Here is an 18,312-nt window from a genome sequence, read left to right as displayed (position 1 = left end):
CTTGAGTCTGGACCCATTTTGTATATGCTCCAATAGGCAGATCATCTCCCAGGCAGAGCAGGATGCTGGTAGTGAAATGCCAATTGCTCCCACAGTACATGGACATAAGGAAAAGATTTTCAAGTACTTGGATTTAGAAGTTCAGAGTAGAAATGAATGAGAAAAAGATTTTGAGGATAGAGGGGTCCTTGGTGATGGGAATGGAATTAACTTTATCTTTGGAAGGTTGGATTAGAAGGAACCACTACACAGAGAATCAAATTGTTCTCTATTGGCCTGGGAACTGATGTTTTTGACTTGAATCCGGTGCAATTCTTTGGCCTTCTGAAGCTTGTGAGACTTCACATTTCTAGGAAGAGTCTGTCTGTGGCTGGCCCAGTGGTGGAGCCATGGAGGAAGTGACTTGAATACCAAACTAGTTCTCCTGTTGTGTGAAGGCCCAATGACTGTAGGAGAGATAAACGTGGTGGTTGGTAGAATGACTCTGGAGAGCCCTTCAAGGCCATTAGTCCTTCCTGTCTGTCAGCCTACGGTGAGGAAGATAGGATGGGTGACTGAAGTTACAAAGTGAAGACAGAAACACATTTCTGTCAAAACTGGAAATCAAATGGAGGCCCTCAGACAAAGGTGATTGGGTGGGGTAGCTAGGGAGGTGGACTCTTTCTTGGATGAACAAGCAGAGTCCCTTGCTTAGAAGAAAGAGAGACATATCATGAGTGTGCCAATGACTATGACACTGACATTGTTACCTCATATAGGTGGTGTCAGTGATAAACCAAACCAACCAGGGTCAAGTAGAGTTTGGCAATGATCAGTGGAGATTTACAGATTTCTCAATCCTCTTTTGGCATGAACAGGTCCTTCACAGGTATTTGGAAACTTTGGTATCTTCTTGGTAAATGATCACTAGATTTCTGGCACTGAAATCCAAAGGATGAGTTGGATCTAATGAGGCAAAGCGTGGGGGGTGATGATGAGTTAATTCTCAAATATTCCTGCAAAGAAAATGTTGTGTCCAAAAGCCTGAGAGCAAGAAATGTGATATTGCCTTCAGCATGTCGAGGTTATGACATGGTCAAGGAATCACAAGAAATAGATTCATGAAAATCCTTGTAGGTCCTTTTAAAGAATTTAGGCAACGAAGGTCTTTAATAAATTTTAAAGTGGAGAATAAAGTGACAAACTTGGAGTCCAGGCAGCTGAGGTGATGGAAGCTTTGAGATGGGGAGACCTGTGAAGAGACCCTGGGGTGAAGCCTTTAGAGATGAATATCTGAGCTCAAGCCTCGGCTGCAGGCATGGAGGAGATGAGAAGGATCCAGAAAATAGAAAGCACGATTGGTCTGACTTGGGGCTTGTATTAGTCAGGGTTCTCCAGAGAAACAGAACCGATAGGATACGTATGGAGATAATGAGGAGAAGATTTATGATGGACATTGGGTCACATGATTATGGAGGCCAAGAAGTTCTGTGATCTGCTGTCTGCAGGCTGGAGCCCCAGTAAAGCCAGTGGGGTAATTCAGCCTGAGTGTGAAGGCCTGATAATCTAGGGCCAATGGTGTGAGCCCTGGTCTGCATCTGAAAGCCCTATTACCCAGTGTCTGAGGGCAGGAGAAGATGGATGTCTCAGCTCAAGTGAATTAGCTCTTCCTCTGCATTTTCTGTTGTATTCAGGCCATCAGTGGGTTGGATGATTCAGGCCATCAGTGGGTTGGATGATGCAGCCCACATGGGTGAGGATGATCTTCTTTACTCAGTCTACTGATTCAAATGCTTATCTCTTCCAGAGACACCCTCACAGAAATAGTGTGTACCAGCTTTCTGGGCATCTTTTACTCTAATCAAGTTGACACATAAAATTAACCATCACCGTGATGAATTAATATGAAAAGTTAGAGGGAGGAGACAAAGGCCAGTTTTCTAATTTGGATGGTGGGCCCCTCAAATAGTAGATGACAAGAAATGACAATCAATGACAAGAAAATTAGGCAGAGGAGAAGGTTTTGGGGAAAGAGGGTCACCAATATTTAGATATGCTGAGTATGGCGTATTGCGAGGCAAGCTAGAAAAAATATCCATCTGCAGCTCTGGTAAGAAGTCCAGACTGGAAACTTGGGTTTAGGAGACATTAACTTATGGGTGGTGATTAAGATAATGAAAGAGGATGTGTTGGCTTGGGGAAAGCCTTAAGCACGTATGAGACAGAACACATTGGGTCTCTGGTAATCAGGTGATCTGGGCCTTGGAGATTCATTCCCTCCCTGTTTTGACAGCACAGCAAGAGGCCAGTGAGACAGGCCTGAGTTAGCTCGTTGGACAGGCTGAACTCCGGAGCCTTTTCCTCTTTCCAGTAACATCATTTCTTTGAAAAGGAAGTTTCCACTTACACTGTTGACTCAATGTTCTCTGCCCCCTTCTCAACTCTCCCATAAATATGGAGTGTAATACAAACGTGTACAACATGATAGGGTCTCTTAGACCACGGTGTACCCAGCCATGTCTAACCTAAACAGAGGACCGAGGCTGCCTGTGCTCTGCCACTGCTTTCTCATAGGTTCTTCCTCAATAAGTCTTTTTTATGTTTTCAATGCATGGTACTGGTGGTGGTGGTGATGGTGGTGGTGGTGGTGTGTGTGTGTCTGTGCCCCCTTTGCATGGCATCTGTCCTTACCTGACTTGGGGGAAGTGGACTTGGGTCAACGAAATGACCTCAAAACCAAGGTTCTGGCTAATACACCCAGGACTCACTGGGAATTAGCTGGAGAGATTAGGAGCATGTAATTTTTTCCATTCAGAAGTCAGTGTAGGATTTTGTGCAAGAGAGTGTGATGGTTTTCAATTTTCTTTTGGAGGATTGGCATAAAATTCCATAATAAAAATGAAACCCAAACCCTTGAAGACTGTCTTTGAAAGGAGAAGGTCATGGTAGGAAGGGTTCTTGGAACTCAGGACTCTGCTTTTTCTTCTAGAAATTCCTTTTGTAAGTTTCTTTCTGACATCCATCATCTTAGCCAGTTCAGCATGATGGGGACATTTTCACTCTAAGACCCTTCCCTTCACACCCCTTCCTTACAACCCTGCAGCAAGGCCCAATGCTCTCATTCATTGTTTCAAAAATGGATAAACAATAATTCAAATGAGACTTTACTAAAATTAAGGAGATTTTTAAATGACAAATATAGCAAGTTGTTACTGAGTGTTTACGTTATGCAGGGGATTATCTGGAGTGCAATAGCTTATTTGCTCTTCACAACAACCCCATGAGGTAAATCCTGTGATTATTCCCATTTTAAAGATAATGAAGGAGGCAGAGGGAGACTAAATAACATGTCCAAGGGGACCCAGCTAATTAGTGGTGGAGTCAGGATACGAAAGAACACAGCTTGCCTCCAGGCTCTGGCTCTGAACTACTCTGCTGCGTCGTCTCCAAGAAGTAAACAGAAGATGACACACATCTCAGGAATCTTGACATGGATGGCTTGTCCTTGATTTACGGGTGCATAGAGTCCTCTTCATAAATAGTCAAGGGCCGGTAGGAAGTAAGTCCTCCCTTTTGCCCTAAACTAGTGTCTTGCTCTAGACATCAGCTCAGCACCCATTGCCCCAGGGGTACATACCTCCATCTCTACCACTAGAAGCCCAGGCCCTAGAGATTGAAGACCAGGGAGGGACATAAAAGGAGGCCTTTCCTCCCTAGAGCCTGCTTTCTATAGTCTGGAGTTCCGCCTGAGGCATCTGCGCTGTCTGGGAGATTGTCAACAGCAATTACTTCCCTTTTTGGTGCTGGCCCTCCCTCCACAAAAGAGCAGGTCTCTCAGCTCTGTATTTGCATCAACAGAGCAAACCCCCAGTGCAAACGGGAATTGCCCACTTGTTCCACCATTGTGTAGGTTGCTATCTGGGGTGGCTGGGAATTTCTTGACCCCTCTAGGTAGAACTCCTGTCCCTCTCCCTCTCTCTCTCTTTCTCTTTCTCTCCCTCCCCCTCTCTGACCCCGACTGTAACCTGCTCCTGATTCAATCATGGTGCCTGCTGCATTCTCCTCTGGGCTAGTCTGTAGACACGTTAAGGACAGTGATTTGCCCTCTGCTTCTGTAGCGCCTCTTGTTTTACCAGGTGGGTTCATACAAAATATGCGTTCAATGGATGAATGAGTGAACGAGTCAGCTTAATGCAGTGCAGTCCTATTTTTAAACATCCGGCCTCCTGCCCTTGGGCCCCTCTCTCAAAAGGTCTCCTGAACGTTTTAATCTGTTGAATATTCTAGAAAACAGATAACACAATTCAGTGGTAACTTAATATATTCCTGTAGACTCTTCTACTAATCAACTTAGTGATTTAGCCACACTGGACTTCATTGTCATTTTATAGTGCTTTGCTAATCTGTCATTTTTATTCTCATCCTATTTCCCTACCCCCTAATCTGTAATAATTTTTACTATCTTCCGTGTAGCAGTTTTTATCTCTCGTAATCAATATTAATTTCATTATAAGATCACATTTGGAGATGGAGCTGTTTGCTTGGTTCAAGTTTGGAGCTCGAGAGGTAGTTTGTGGAATCTGTGTTTTCAAAGGAAATTTATTAAGATAATTATCTGCCAGGCTTGCAGGAAAATTTCCATCTCATTGTTGCACAGCTCCTATACTAGTAGGTTTCTGCTTCAAGGTGACGGGGTCACTCTTGGAGAGAGGTTGCCACGGCCTGGGTGAAGGGAGTGTGTGGGGTAGTAGGGAACGGAATCCAACTGGCAGGTGGCATTGGCCCCGTTGCCCTGGATCTGTGTACAGCTGGCGCGGGGGGGACTTGGCGTTGGGAGACCGAAGCGCCGCTCCAAACTCTCAGAAGCATTTGATACTCTGCGTGGAGTGACAGTTCTAGGATCAAAGCCATCAACAAGAAGGGGCCAACGGGAGAAAAGGTGGGGGTGCTGATGAACAGGTATCAAAGCCAATATTCAGGAGAATTGCAGGGGTCTCAGAACACAATTTAGAAATTAATGGGAAACTTCTGCCCCATATTCCAAATACTTTATTAATTCAAGACATCCAGTTTGTCATGAAACCTAAAAGGGTTTTGGTGGAATTATTTTTATTAAGATGAATAATAGGAATGACTTACTCATCATTTAAAAAGCCAGGGTGTTGCTATACAATTGCAGAAGAGGAGCCACATAAGAAATCACTTCTGTTCTTTCTGGAATCGGCATTCTGAAAATTCAGAACGAGCCTTTCTTTTCTTGGCTTGTTTTTTTTTTTTTTTGTCAGGAGAACGTTATCAACTGAGTAATTATGTAGAGGTTCCCATGGGGTAAATGCCGAAGCTGGAGACGGCTCTTTAAAAAGGGACCATAAATAACATCATGGCTTATTCACAAAGGAGTCCCTCTGGTTCGTAAATAGATCCAGGAGATGATGGAGCTAGAGGCAAAACTCACATCCTGAGGATGGGAATGTACGTCCGTCTCTTTTCTCCATGCTCACACATTAGTCTGTTTCTTTTTCCCATTCTCTGTCTGAACAGCTAAATGAAACCTGCTCTAGCATCCTGCCTCTTTCTCTCTCCTTCCTTTTTCCCATTTTCTCCTCCTCCCTCTCTCCCCTCGTCTTCCTCTCTCTCTCTCTTCTCTCCTGTTCAACATTCTCTCCAAATTTTCCTCTCAGATTCCCCCCAGAATATTTGCTAATTTAAAAAAATTACATTATTTTCTTCAGGCTTTTTGGGGGGGTGGTGGGCTCACACACTTCAATGCTCATACCTAGAGTGGGAGGTGCCCACTAATAGCATCTTTTAACTGCGTTTTTGCTGTGAAGGTCCTATTAGGGTATATTTTGTCTTCTCATTTTCGTTATTTAATTTGATCTTCAGAAGCACCTTGGAAAGAGGTAGGGAGATATCTTCCCGAGTTTGGTGGATGAGGAAACCCAAACAAGACACGTCCCCTGTGCAGGCGGCCCTATCTGGAAAGCGGCGACCTCAGAAGCAGAGCCGGGTTTCATTCACGACCTCTTGCCTTTGTGCCCATCCAGCTCCCGGGGCATCACCGCCTGGGTCTCCTGCTGTCTCCACATCACTCTCGCCATTCTGTGATTTAATCTCCAAACAGAAGCTCAAGTGGCCTTTTCAAGTACACATCTGATCTTGCCGCATCATGGTATAAATGGCTTCACTTTGCTGGTGGGATGAAGGCCAATCTATTTCACGTGCCCACAGGCCTGCAGTTTCACCCCATGGCTCCATCTTGGCGGTGCCTCCATGGTTCCCACCCCAAACACGATGCTGTCCTTTCAGCCCCTGGTCTTGCTCTGCTCCCTCCCATCACAGCTGCTCTGTTCCCTCTGAAAGGAGTGATCTCTCCTCATTTCCTGACTCCAGGCATTGGCTCAAGTATTGATTCCATGAGCAATCTTCCCTGACTACCTGCCCCACAGTGGTACCTGGTCAGGTCCTTCTCTCCCTTCTTCTCAGGTACAGTAGAAATTTCACACTCACGTGTATGAAATGTTGCATATACTTTACAAATATTTGATTCATGGGTATCTATCTCCTCCAATAGCCTTTAGGCTCCATGAGGCCAGAGGCTGTCTTTATTTGCTCACTATTGTATCTTACTAGATGCTCAAAGTATATTTATGGAACCATGTCAGTGATGATAGAACTGAACTGTGTAGGGGCTAAGGACATATGAGTCCCCTATGTGACTTGTCATGGGACGGTGTGACTTTGGGGCCTGGCCAACTTAACCACTTCTTTAGGGATTGGGTCAAACACAATGGCTCAGTATGGAAATTGAAGGCAGTTCAAGAGAACCTTGAAAACTAAGAGGAACCATTAACAAAGGTAGTGGAAGATGGCTCTCCAAGAGTAGTGTGAGATGTTGAGTCATCGGTGAAGACTTTCCTGATCAACTCAGGTCCAGCTGGACGTTACCTGCTCTTTTTCCCCTCCCACCTTGTGCAGTCCTGATCTTTACATGCCTGCATCTCCAACTCCACTCAGCTCTCTCAGGGCAGGGTCGTGTTGTATTTCTGTTTGCCCGTCCACCTTCCCACATGGTTTCTAACATGGAGGAATTTAACTAATATTTGCAGAATGAATGAATTGCACTTATTAGTAAGCAAAGCCAACCCACGCCTCTATATAATCAGGAAGAACCCACTGAGCTAGTGTTCTGTAAAGGATGAAGGGTAACAGTGGGTCTCAAGCCAAGGGAGGGTCCTTTGCAGTGTCTTTGGTTCTCTCTCCCAGGCCTACGTCTGCTTCACTGAGGGGCGATGAGAAGTTTCATCTCATTGATATCATGCCAGATTCATTTCATCTCTTCCACGGGACACTTGGGGTTTGGTGGAAAAGTGGTGGCTTTGGTGCCACATGTACCTGATTTTGTCACTCGTCAGGTCTGTGGCCTTCCACAACTCACCTGGGCTTCGGCTATCCCACTGTGGAGAAGAGAGAATAATTTCTTCTTCTCAAGGTTGTCATATGGCTCCTGAGACGGGGACAAATTTCACCAGCATGTGAGTGTCCCCAGCCCCCCAGCCCCGGCCACCAAAGAACACGTCGTCTTTGTCCACAGCTACATGACTCTCCTTTCTCTTCCTCCTAATGAGAATTCAGTCTCTGACAGCAAGTTCTGCAGATTTTTTGATGCAGAATCAAGTGAAAGAATAAAGAGAGATGTGATTAGAGACATGGGTGGTAACAAGAAAGGAACAAAAGACCAGGGCCTGTGGCTGGAGCCCGGGTGTTTTCGGGGAGAACATGGGGTGTCAGAGAGGCTCCCTGATTCCAGGGCAGCTGTAGGGCAGTAGAGAGCTGGAGCTGATAGTCAAGGTGTTTTGTTTGTCTGTTTTTAGGCAATATCGCTCTGTCTTATGAACTGGATTCTCTTTACGTTGTTTAAGAGGGTTGAAATTGCAATCCCTTTAAACACTTACATTTATAACTTTCAGACTGTGATCCTTTGAATAAATCACTCTTCCAAGATTGGACCACATGGAGGTCCGGACCTTAGTGGACATTTCCTTAGATGACACGATACATGCGAGGCCCCCCAAGGACAGCCTGGAACATAATAGGCACTTAATAAATTACTCCCATTCTCCCCACATCCTCTGGCCATACTGACACTGTCCTGGGTCAGGTAGACAGGGTAATGAGGCAGATGAAGACAGTTATTGAGGTAGGTCACCCCGAAGCCCCCCTTTGCTTCAATTATTTGAGTGTTTCTAGGGGAACTGTGTTTGGGGCTTGAATTATTTAGATAATTGATCTGAGTCTCTGGTACACTTGCCCTTGAGTCAGAAAGCACTGCACGGTTTATTGCAAAGTTGGCTTCTGGGGTTTACTCCTCTTTCCTAGGTTGTTTATTGAAAATGGTGAATAAAATCTGATGTTCTCCAGCCAGCTGCCAATTATGGGTGTGATCCTGGGTCCGATTGGCTAGACGTGAGTTGACGTGCAGGTCAGCCTCGGGGCCGCAGCGACATGGTGACGCTCCAACTGCCAGAGCTGGGCCGACCTTTCCAGTTGACGTTGGCAGGTTCAGGGCTCTGTGGAGAAGACGGCTGCTCTGAATGGCAGCTAAGACAAAAAAAAGAAAGAAGAAGAAAATCAAAAAACAAATAAATAAAACACAAGTAGAGAAAGAAGATTTTGACATCAAAGGAAATAAATGCTGTGAAAGACGGAGAGAAGTTTCTGATGGTTCAGATCTCATCGGTGGCTGGCCGCCTCCCCCTCTCGACTCTCTTGTCTGTGTTTTGGGGAAAACGGAGGGAGACATTCTCTCTGATTTTTGCCAAGTGAAAGATGCTTCATATGGTAATCAGCCCCTTCTGAGGAGGAGAACAACGTTGGTGGAAGTATAGCTCCAGCAGCAATGATTATCCAGTCCCTACTTGTCTCTGGTGTTGGCTCAGACCAAAAAAGATGAAGGGGAGAGGGGGGACCACCAAAAGAGGCAATTTTAATCGTGTACCATGGGGCGTTCTGGACTTCTCAAACCGAGGGGAGCAGAGCTGGTGCTGGGGAGCTGGACGGATCCTGGATTTTTACCTTGACGCTCACTGAAACTGACTTTGGGTCATTACTTCTGTTTTTAATTTCCATACTTGACTCCCCCTGAAGGATGTGGGCACTTGCTTAGGAACTTGTGTTGAATCCTAATCTGCCTGTCTCCTCCCAGGCCCGGTGAAGGTGACGTTAAACGGTGGGAGGGGCAGCCCTGGAACGGGAGCCCTGCCACCCCATCCCGCCACAGCTCAGGCGGCCTGCCCACGGCCTGCTGCTGTCCCTCTCATGACTGGTTTAGGGTTTTCTCCAGGCTCATAAAGATAAGCCTTTACTCTCCGAGGCGCATGGGGGGAAGTCCCTCCAAAAGCAAGCCTCACTCAGGAGCCCTTCAATGGCCTCTTGCCATCCTCACCTGCCCATTCAGCCCTGTCCATGGAGGCGACACGACACGGCGAAAACAACACGTGCTTCGGAGCCAATGACCTGCTCCGTTACCTGCCAGCTGTGCCACCTTGGGAAAGGGGAGACAGTTCCTACCCATTCAGTGGGACTGTTAAGCGGAATGCATACCTTTTGGGAGGGTAATTAGACCCAGAAATACAGCGAGGGAAAGAGAGAGTGAGGGTGAGTGTGCCTAACGCACTGCCAGGCATACAGCAGGCATCATTACCAGGGAAGAGTGTCCAGCTTCCCGCGGACTCTGAGAGCCGGCTCTCTCCGGCACACCCATCTGGGTACTGGGGTCACAGGAGGAAAAGCGTGCATCCCATAGGGAACTGCTGGGGAATCTCAGATTATTTTCAGTCTCTTACACATGGAAACCACAGGCTACACTCATCTTCGGGCAGGCGGTGGCCAGGCCTGGAGATCGGTATGCAGCCCGAGAAGCAGGCAGGCATCTTTGACGTGTTAATGACATTCTCCCACCACGGAGCTGCTTCCGTGTGCCTCTGGGCTGGTTCACATCTCTGGTGATTAAGGAAACAAACACATGGGCTTATAATAAACGTTGTACATGAGGGCTGCTGCTGCAGAGTATTCAGAAAGCCCCATGGGTGAGAGACAGAAGGTCTAAGGGAAAAATCTGACGTTATCATTCGTTGAAGGCCTGCAGAAGTTTGAGGCCTGCAGAAGTGGGACCCTATTATAATACTCTATATTGCAACCTTTCTCAAAAAAACATTCCCAGTCTTAATTGAGAAGTGATTAATGTATAAATTGCAAGCATATCTAGCATAACTTAATGGAAGGAGATATTTGCGGGTGGGAAAGGGGGTAGGGTCTTTATATGTGTCTCATAAATCAGTGCTTCTGAAACTGCATTGTATAGGGACCACTCGGGACTTTTGTTAAAATGCAGATTCTGATGCAGTTGGTCTGGGGTAGGGCCTGAGAGTCTGCATTTCTAAAGCTCCCGGGTACTGCTGGTCCGCGGACCACACTCTGAGTAACAAGGCACAACATTTCCGTGGCGATCTCTGCCCCCGATGCTGAGCGGGTAGAGGCAAGAGGCGCCTGATTCATTCAACTTCCTTCTTGGACCACGTTTTACATTTCACTGGTTCTGCTTCAGCTGGAATCCCACTTGATCCATCAGGTGCGTCCTCCCCAGCGTCCTGGAGACACATCTAAAAAGACAAACAAACGCCGAATCTGGGGGCTTCTATCCAGAGCTCAGTGGGTGAGAGCTGGCACAGCTCCCCTGGATCTCCCCAGCAAGAATTCCGTCTCCAGGCTGCTGCTCTTCCCATGTTTGGACAATGATGATTAAAGGCCCACACGTTTCCAGCTAAGTGTTGGAGACTGGCTGGCAGACTTGAATATACCAGCTTTTCCAGAGGTTGATAAGCACCTGGGAGATATCGTTCATGCTGAGCAGGACTACGCAGATTACCCCGCATCTGGAGCCAGTTGCTGTACAGGTACCTGGGCTGCAGAGGAGCAGGTGAGAAAAGGCTGCCAGCGGACAAAGAAAGAGCCTCCTGACTGCAGGCAGAGGGGACGCAGCTGCAGCCCTGGGACGCTGCGTGGCCTCCGTCTTCAGTGGTGAGAGCAGCATCTCCCCGGTGGAGCCGAGAGGAGCAGAGGAGTCAGTCTACTCGCTGGCAACCCAGAGAGGAGGGTTTTGCAGAGAGTGTGGAAAAATGTAGATTCTCATCACTATAGATTAGAGTGCACGGATCACGCTGAGCTCCAAGTACCAGACACAAGTGAGAGCACAAGTCGCGATGGCTAAGCTGACATCCTTCAAGGGCTTCTATGTGCCAGGGCTGTCCCCTTGTCCCTACATGCGCTACTCTGTGAATCCTCAGAACGGCTCTTTGAAGTAGGTAGGTTCTTTGTTATTCCCATTTTATTGATGAAAAAACTGAGGCCTAGAGTGGTGAAGCGAGTCGCCCAAGAACACGCCCCTGGTGGGTGGAGCTGAGGAAACTCAGAGTATCCTGTGAACATAACAGATAGTGGAGAAACAGGGGAGGGGCCACCAACAGTCTCTTCCCCTCAGCACGTCCTCCTGCTGGCATGCCAATTTCCCTCCCCGGGCACTCCATGGAGACTTCTGCCGCCCTGCCTTAGGGCTCTCAGGTATCCACTCCCGACCCTCGCCCACCCCTGCCATCCCAGGTCCACACAGGACGCATCCTGCCCTCAGTTCTTCTTCCTTGGCGATGCCCGCCGTCCCCTGATCGCTCCTGGGGACCTGCACATCCTACTGTCCTCGCCTCTTAGCTGCGTCCTCTGAAATGACCACGATAACAACCAGCACGGCTCATGGTGCTGGTCCGTGCGGGTCCCCTGCTGGGAGCGGGCTGGCTCAGGTCACCCTGACTGTGTGCCCTCGTCCCCTGCAAGGGGGCACTCGCAGAATATGATGCAAGTACAACCCTAGTCCTGAGTTAAGGATACACATGGCTACTCCCACCCTGGGTCAACGGGTAGAGATGACGCATGTAACCCAGCAACAGCAAAGATTCCTTCTCTCAGAACTTAACACTACTAACCTAGCCTTTTACTTGCCTTTTTTTTTTAAATAGATCGTTACTGGAGTATAATTGCTTCACAGTACCGTGTTAGTTTCTGTTGTACAACAAAGCGAATCAGCCCTGTGCATACACATGTCCCCACATCCCCTCCCTCTTGAGCCTCCCTCCCCTCCTCCCTATCCCACCCTCTCCTGATGCTCCCCACCTCTTAGAATTTCTCTGCACTATTTTAGCCCTTCCCATTTCTAGCTATTTCCTTTGATTTCTTCTCCTCTGCCTGGAGGGGAACTGCTCCCCATGTGGTAGGCTAAAAAAATGGCATCGCAAAGATATATTTGCCTCCTAATCCCTGGAACCTGTGAATATCACCTTATATGGTAAAGAGTGAATCTCACCTTATAGGGCAAAAAATGGAATTAAGTTAAATATTTTGAAAGGAGGATTACTGTGGATTATCAAGTTAGGCCCTAAATCCAATCATAAATGACCTTATAAGAATGTGACAGGGAAAGTTTTGAGACAGATACACAGAGAAGGCAAAAATAGACATTTGCATCAGTCAGGATTCTCCTGAGAAACATAACTGATAGAAGATGATAGATAGATAGATAGATAGATAGATAGATAGATAGATAGATAGATAGATAGATAGATAGATAGATGATAGATTTATTATGATTATTGAGGCTTAGAAGTCCCATACAATCTGCTGTCCACAAGCTGGAGACCCAGAAGAGCTGGTGACGTAGTTCTCATCCAAATCTGAAGACCTGAAAACCAGGAGAGTCTCAGGGCAGGAGAAGGTTGATGTCCAGCTCAGGTCGTCAGGCAGAGAGAGCCAATCTCCCCTTCCTCTGCCTTTTTGGCCTATTTAAGCCCTCAAGGAATTGGATGATGCCCTCCCACATTGGGGGGAGGGGTGATCTGCTTTACTCAATCAATCAGTTCAACGCAGACACAGCCGGTAATAATGTTTAGGCAAATACCTGGGCACTCTGTGACCCAGTCAAGGTGACACATAAAATTAGCCATCACGACATAGGAGCAGTGCAGCCACAAGGTAAGGAAAGCCAACTGCCCCCAGAGGCTGGAAGACGCAAGGGTCAGGTTTTCCCTCAGCGCCTTGTCAGAGGGAGGGCAGCCCTGCTGACGCCTTGATTTTGGAGTTCCCCAGATTCGTGAGAGAATACATTTGTATTGTTTTAAGCCACCCTCATTGTATAAAATCATTTTTCCCACACGCTGCCTCTCCCCAGAAGCTGCTGCCTGTTTCCCACTCTCACTACTGTTTAATGCTCCGCAGCCCTCCACCTCTGCACCTGCCGTGCTTCTCCTCACTGCCCTGCACGGGCTCCCCTGCCCACAGATAAGGACGGCAGCATCCTCTCGGTCGCCAGCCCGCATTCCTTCCTCCTCCTTCTCCGGTCACCTCCGCTTCTGCCCGTCCTTTCCGTGAGTCTGCTCCTTCCTCCGGGCTTCCCTTCTTCTGCCTGCCTGTGAAACGTGGGCTCCCCTGTGGGTTCCCTCCTTAGCCCACCTCTCCTCTCAATCCGACGCCCCACTCCCAAGGGTTGAGCTACAAGGCCCGTGGTCGTTTGGGAGGGCTCTAACCACGTCCCATTCCAAACCTCAGTCACTTCTCGACTCCCACGAACCAAGCAGACTTTACCTCTTCTGGGTTTGTTAAAAAGGAGCAATCACCCATGGCCACTAAACCAAAGTGTATTCACTTGATCAGAAGAGGCCATTGACACAGCAGGATGTGTATACACAAGCTTTCATCGGAGTCCTGTGGTCCGCTGTCCGTGCTTTCCAAACATTCTTTGTCCTGTGTTGTGATGGCGCAGCCAGAGGGGGGACCAGAAATAGCTTCCCTGTAGCTGGGGGTCATGCAGGCCTCCACCCTTTCACTAGGTAATTCCCTCAGTGTTTCAAGCTCATTCACTTGTTCCCGATAAACAGGAAGATGTCATTGGGCATGAGCCCAGCTCGCTGGCCACTGGCTCATCGGACCGTGTGACCCATTCAGTCCTCCAGTTGCTGTCAAACAAGAAAGGCTCAGCAAGAGGACTTTGAGAGCAATGAGTAAGGGGGTCGTCAGCCGCTGTCCCGCTCAGCTGGAGAGGTGGCCCCCGACCCTGGGGAGAGCAGTGGTGCGTAACAGGCTAGGCTGGTGACTCTTAAAGGTGGGAGTCAGAATCACTTCCCTGAGTATAGTTACTTAGGTGGAGGTATTTTCTGCAGTTCAACAGGCTTCTCTGACCACGAGGGGCTACCAGCTCTGCGTGGGTGACTCCCAAGTCCTATCCTCTACCCGGGGCCACTCCGCTAAGCTTGTCTTGCCCTCATCTGCCTGGATGTTGTTACTGACCCGTTGCCCCACATACACCTCCTGCTCCAGGTTCCAAACTGAATTCATTGCCTTTCTCCTCCTGTATTTTAAATTTCGCCCCTAAGTTACTTACATTTGTTAGTATCCTTATCCCCTCGTGACTGCGCAGGACGCCGGGGAATCACTCTTGAATCCTCCCTGCCTCCCCACCCCTTCGCCTGCCTTTCGGTATTTTGTCTCAGCTGGCCTTCTAAATCTTCCTTGACTCTTCTCCCTCTCCTTTATCCTACACCTTTCTTGATTATATGGCCTTGGGCAAGCTCTTGGCCTCCCTGTACTCTGTTTTCTCTTCTGTAAAACAGAAGTATCAATAGTGCTTTCCTAATAGAGTTGTTGCAAGAATTAACTATGTAATACTTTGAATTTGAATGATGTCTGGCACATAACAAGCACTTGGTTCAGATCTTCATCATCTTCTCTCTGTAAAACTGTGATATTGACTACCGGGCTTTCTTCCTTATTTTGTCTTGCTCAAAGCTATTCTTTCCAGAACTACCAACGTGTTTGGGGATCTAACCCACAGACCTAAGCACATCACTCCTCTTTTAAAACTCTTCCGTGGTTCCCCATCACCTACAGGAGAAGACAAGAATTTCTTAAGAAGGTAAATGAGCGCCTCCAGGTACAGTCTAGCTTTCAGCCCTCGGCATCTTCTGACTCACATTTTACTTTCTGTCTGTACTAATCTGTGTGCATGTCACCGAGTCACTGAAGGTGGGAGAGCAGGTGCTTCTGAACTTCCTTTTCTCAGAGGTGTCCCACTGCCACTTAAACCCACACCTTTGGCCATGTGGCTTCCCCTGGTCAATTTAAGACTTCGTTCACGTGTACCCCTGTACCTTTATAGACTTGGCTAGGTGCCCCTGACGCCAGGTGCCTCCGTACACACCTAGATGATAAAACCCCACAGACTGTTGATGCGGTTCTGCGTTTGCCTCCCTACAGCCTTTCCCTCTTTGTATTCACGGCACGAACCTCCACAGCACACAGTGAGCGTCCAAAGATACTTGCTGTGCCTGACTATCTCCTGGGTTGAGGTGCTCTCCAGATGGGTCCGCGGAAGCCACTGCTTTGCACTTTGAGCTGGGGAAGCGAGAGGAGGGGACTGCACGATTCCAAGGCTGTCTGTTCGGGCAGGATGCAGCGTGGACGGCGGCTCCTGGAGCTGGGCAGGGGGGCGCCGCAGTGGAATGAACTAATCGTTAGGAAGCAGCTGCTCTGACACGATTAACACATAACACTGAGGCCAGTTAAGGCCACAGGGGCCAGGTTCTGAAATGCAGAAGGCTGGCACCCCTGGCCGACACAGGTCTAGAGGGTGAGACAGCTGTGGGGCTGGCCACGGGGCACAGCTGGAAGGGACAAGCACGGTTCCTGAGTGAGCCCGACTGCAGGTAGATGGTGGGGTTTGGAGGGGTTTTCATCGCGTTGCCCCTCTTCCTGTCCCGGGAAGGCATATGATAGCAGTCTCCCAGCCCAGGAAGGCACATGAACTTGAGCAGAGCAGGGTGGCGACGCTGCTCAGTTGCTAGGTGAGGTGTGGCGGGCTGGGCTCAGTCATGCCAGGAGGGATAATCAGCCAGAGCCGGAGAGAGGTGACCCAGGCAGGCTCTCAGGCATCTGAGCACAGCGTGGCAGGGAGAGCGGTCAGGATCGACTCGGGTAGTGGTGGTGAGGATGCCGGGGCCATCCTTGGGCGCTGTCTCCCCGAGGGAGTGGCAGCTGGAAGCCGTCCGGAGCGACAGGGTCATCAGGCAGCTGGGCCCGGGTGCGGGGTCCTCGGTTGAAGAAGGCGGCTAATTCCGAGCTTCACCAGGTGTTGGGGCACTGCTGACCGGCCGCCGTTTCTGGTTCTTCGATGCAGTGTCCGTCCTCTCAGTGACAGGGCGCAGCATCATTTTGAAAGTAGCTTTCAGGGAAAACAAGACGCACTTCCACATGGAATGAGCCCGTGGATTGTGGGAGGTGCCCTGATTTCAGAAATACTCAAAAGTCTTCCACCGAGAGGAATGCGGCTTTCATTAGCTCTGTGATTGGCGCCTCAGGAAGTGGGGCAAGACGGGTCCCACGGTGGGCATCCCCACGGGAGGCAAAGGCAGGCAGCCCCGGGACGTTCCGCGCGTGCGGGCTCAGGGGTCCTCCGGTTCCCGTGGGGGACGGCGAGGAAGGCAAGGAGCCCCCTGCCTTCGGGACCGCCTCCATCCTGCTTTGCTCACTTCTGCAGGCTGGCTTTGTCCGGCTGCCAGGCCCCAGAACGGTCCTGCTCTCTCTTCCCTCCAAGCAGGGCTGGGTTGGGATCCGCCTTCTGCTGTGACGCTTCCAAGACCCCCTGGGAGACGCCTTCGTCCTCATCGCCTGCCCAAGGGCTGTGCGTCCTTCCCTGTCAGGGCCGGGCATCCCCGTCACCGTGGGCGGCTGTATAAGATTGGTTGTCTTCCGTGAGGAGCCCCAGAGCAGCTGTCCGTCCCTCTTTTGGGGTGTTTTTATGCTGGTTCTTCATCTCTTCCTGGGTTCGCTGTCCCAGATGATGGATATCCCATAAGAGCCCTCTTCACCTCCTGTACACTGTCAGGCAAGCAATTTATCACTGCATTTAAAAAAAATCCTCATTAAGGCAAATTAAGGCAGCAAAGCTGGCAACAGAGGGTTTTTTGAAAAAAATAGTGTTCATGAAATATTTATTAAAACAGCCATTGTAATAAATATTTGAAAACCAGTTATTAACTTTAAGTCATATCAGTGTCAAGCATACGTTATATGCCGTCTGTTCCGCTAATTGAGTGTCAGGGTCAGACGCTCCGTCTCCCGGCAGGTCAGCTGGAGCCACGTGTCCACGCGCTCTGGTGGCTTCCCCAAAGTCTCTGCCAAAGAAGCCTCCAGAACCGAGATCGTCTGGAAACGGAGCAGCTCCCGGGACGCATGGGCCTCTAATGGCTCCGTGTCCAGCCGTAGACAGGCGCTTGGAGCGGCAGCGATGTGGCAACGTCAGCACGGGCACGCTGCACCAACCACACCTGTTTGTGTTTCCATTTGGTTTGCTTTCTTTTCTTGTACACGTGATGCGTCCACTTGTGATCCCAGCCCGTCTCAGCACCTGTGAATCCCGCCTCTACCCGCATGGTACCCGGGACCCTCGTGAAGACCAGGGCACGAGCCCTGCCTGCACGCCCCTCTGCGTCTGCGCTCAGCCTCCCCAGCCGCTATCCCTGCCGTGTTCTCCTGTCTCCATCTTCACCTCCTGCTTGGCTCTTTATTTGTCTTTTTCGTTAATGCAAAGAAATTGTGAAGAGGAAGACACAGACAATCCACGAGCCCCTCACCAGGAACGAACCTTGCCACGTGACCCCGCTCTGTGGGCGTTATCGGTGCTGCTGTCGGCTCCCTCCATTCTGACCTCTGTCCCATGGGCTCTCCCCGCTGCAGGGACATTGACCCTTCTTGGGTTCCTCGTGCTCTTTGAGCGCCTTCCGGCAGTGGGACTGTTCCCTTGCCTGGAATGCTTTTCCCTGCGTCTTAGCAATCAGCTTCCTCTCCTTGTTTCTCAGTCCTCTGCTCAAGCACCACCTCCTAGGGTTACAGCCCTGTGATGGGCTTTCAGAGCTCCCCATACCTGCTCTCGTAGACCTCACCACAGCTGTCGTTTTATGTTTGTTTATGGAACTGTTCCACCAACGTCTGTGTTTCCAACAGCTGTAAGATCCATGAGCAGAAAGACCTTGTTTCACCCCCCTTGGAACTCTAGCACCTTGCGCGGAAGCTGACACGTGGCAGGTGCAAAATAAACATTTGTGGAGGGCATCAGTTAAGAGGGGGTGACTAGTGGATGGCCCACAGCTATCTTCTCTCCAGACACTTGGCATAAACTCCTACATTTTGACATGGTATGAACCACTATACATGATTATTATTTATTTATTTTGTTTT

The 18,312-nt window shown here is 49.1% G+C and overlaps 1 long non-coding RNA gene across 10 annotated transcripts in view; it reads left to right on the top strand.

Annotated features, from left to right (window-relative positions):
- LOC309667629 overlaps positions 1 to 18,312 on the top strand; it is a 362,191-nt gene that overhangs the window by 172,969 nt on the left and 170,910 nt on the right. The gene's annotated exons all lie outside the window — the stretch shown is intronic.

The sequence above is a fragment of the Balaenoptera physalus genome (assembly GCF_965194825.1).
Source record: "Balaenoptera physalus genome assembly, chromosome: 10".
NCBI lineage: Eukaryota > Metazoa > Chordata > Mammalia > Artiodactyla > Balaenopteridae > Balaenoptera > Balaenoptera physalus.
The sequence above is the reverse complement of the archived record's forward strand: the minus strand, read 5'-3'. Positions and strand labels throughout refer to the sequence as shown.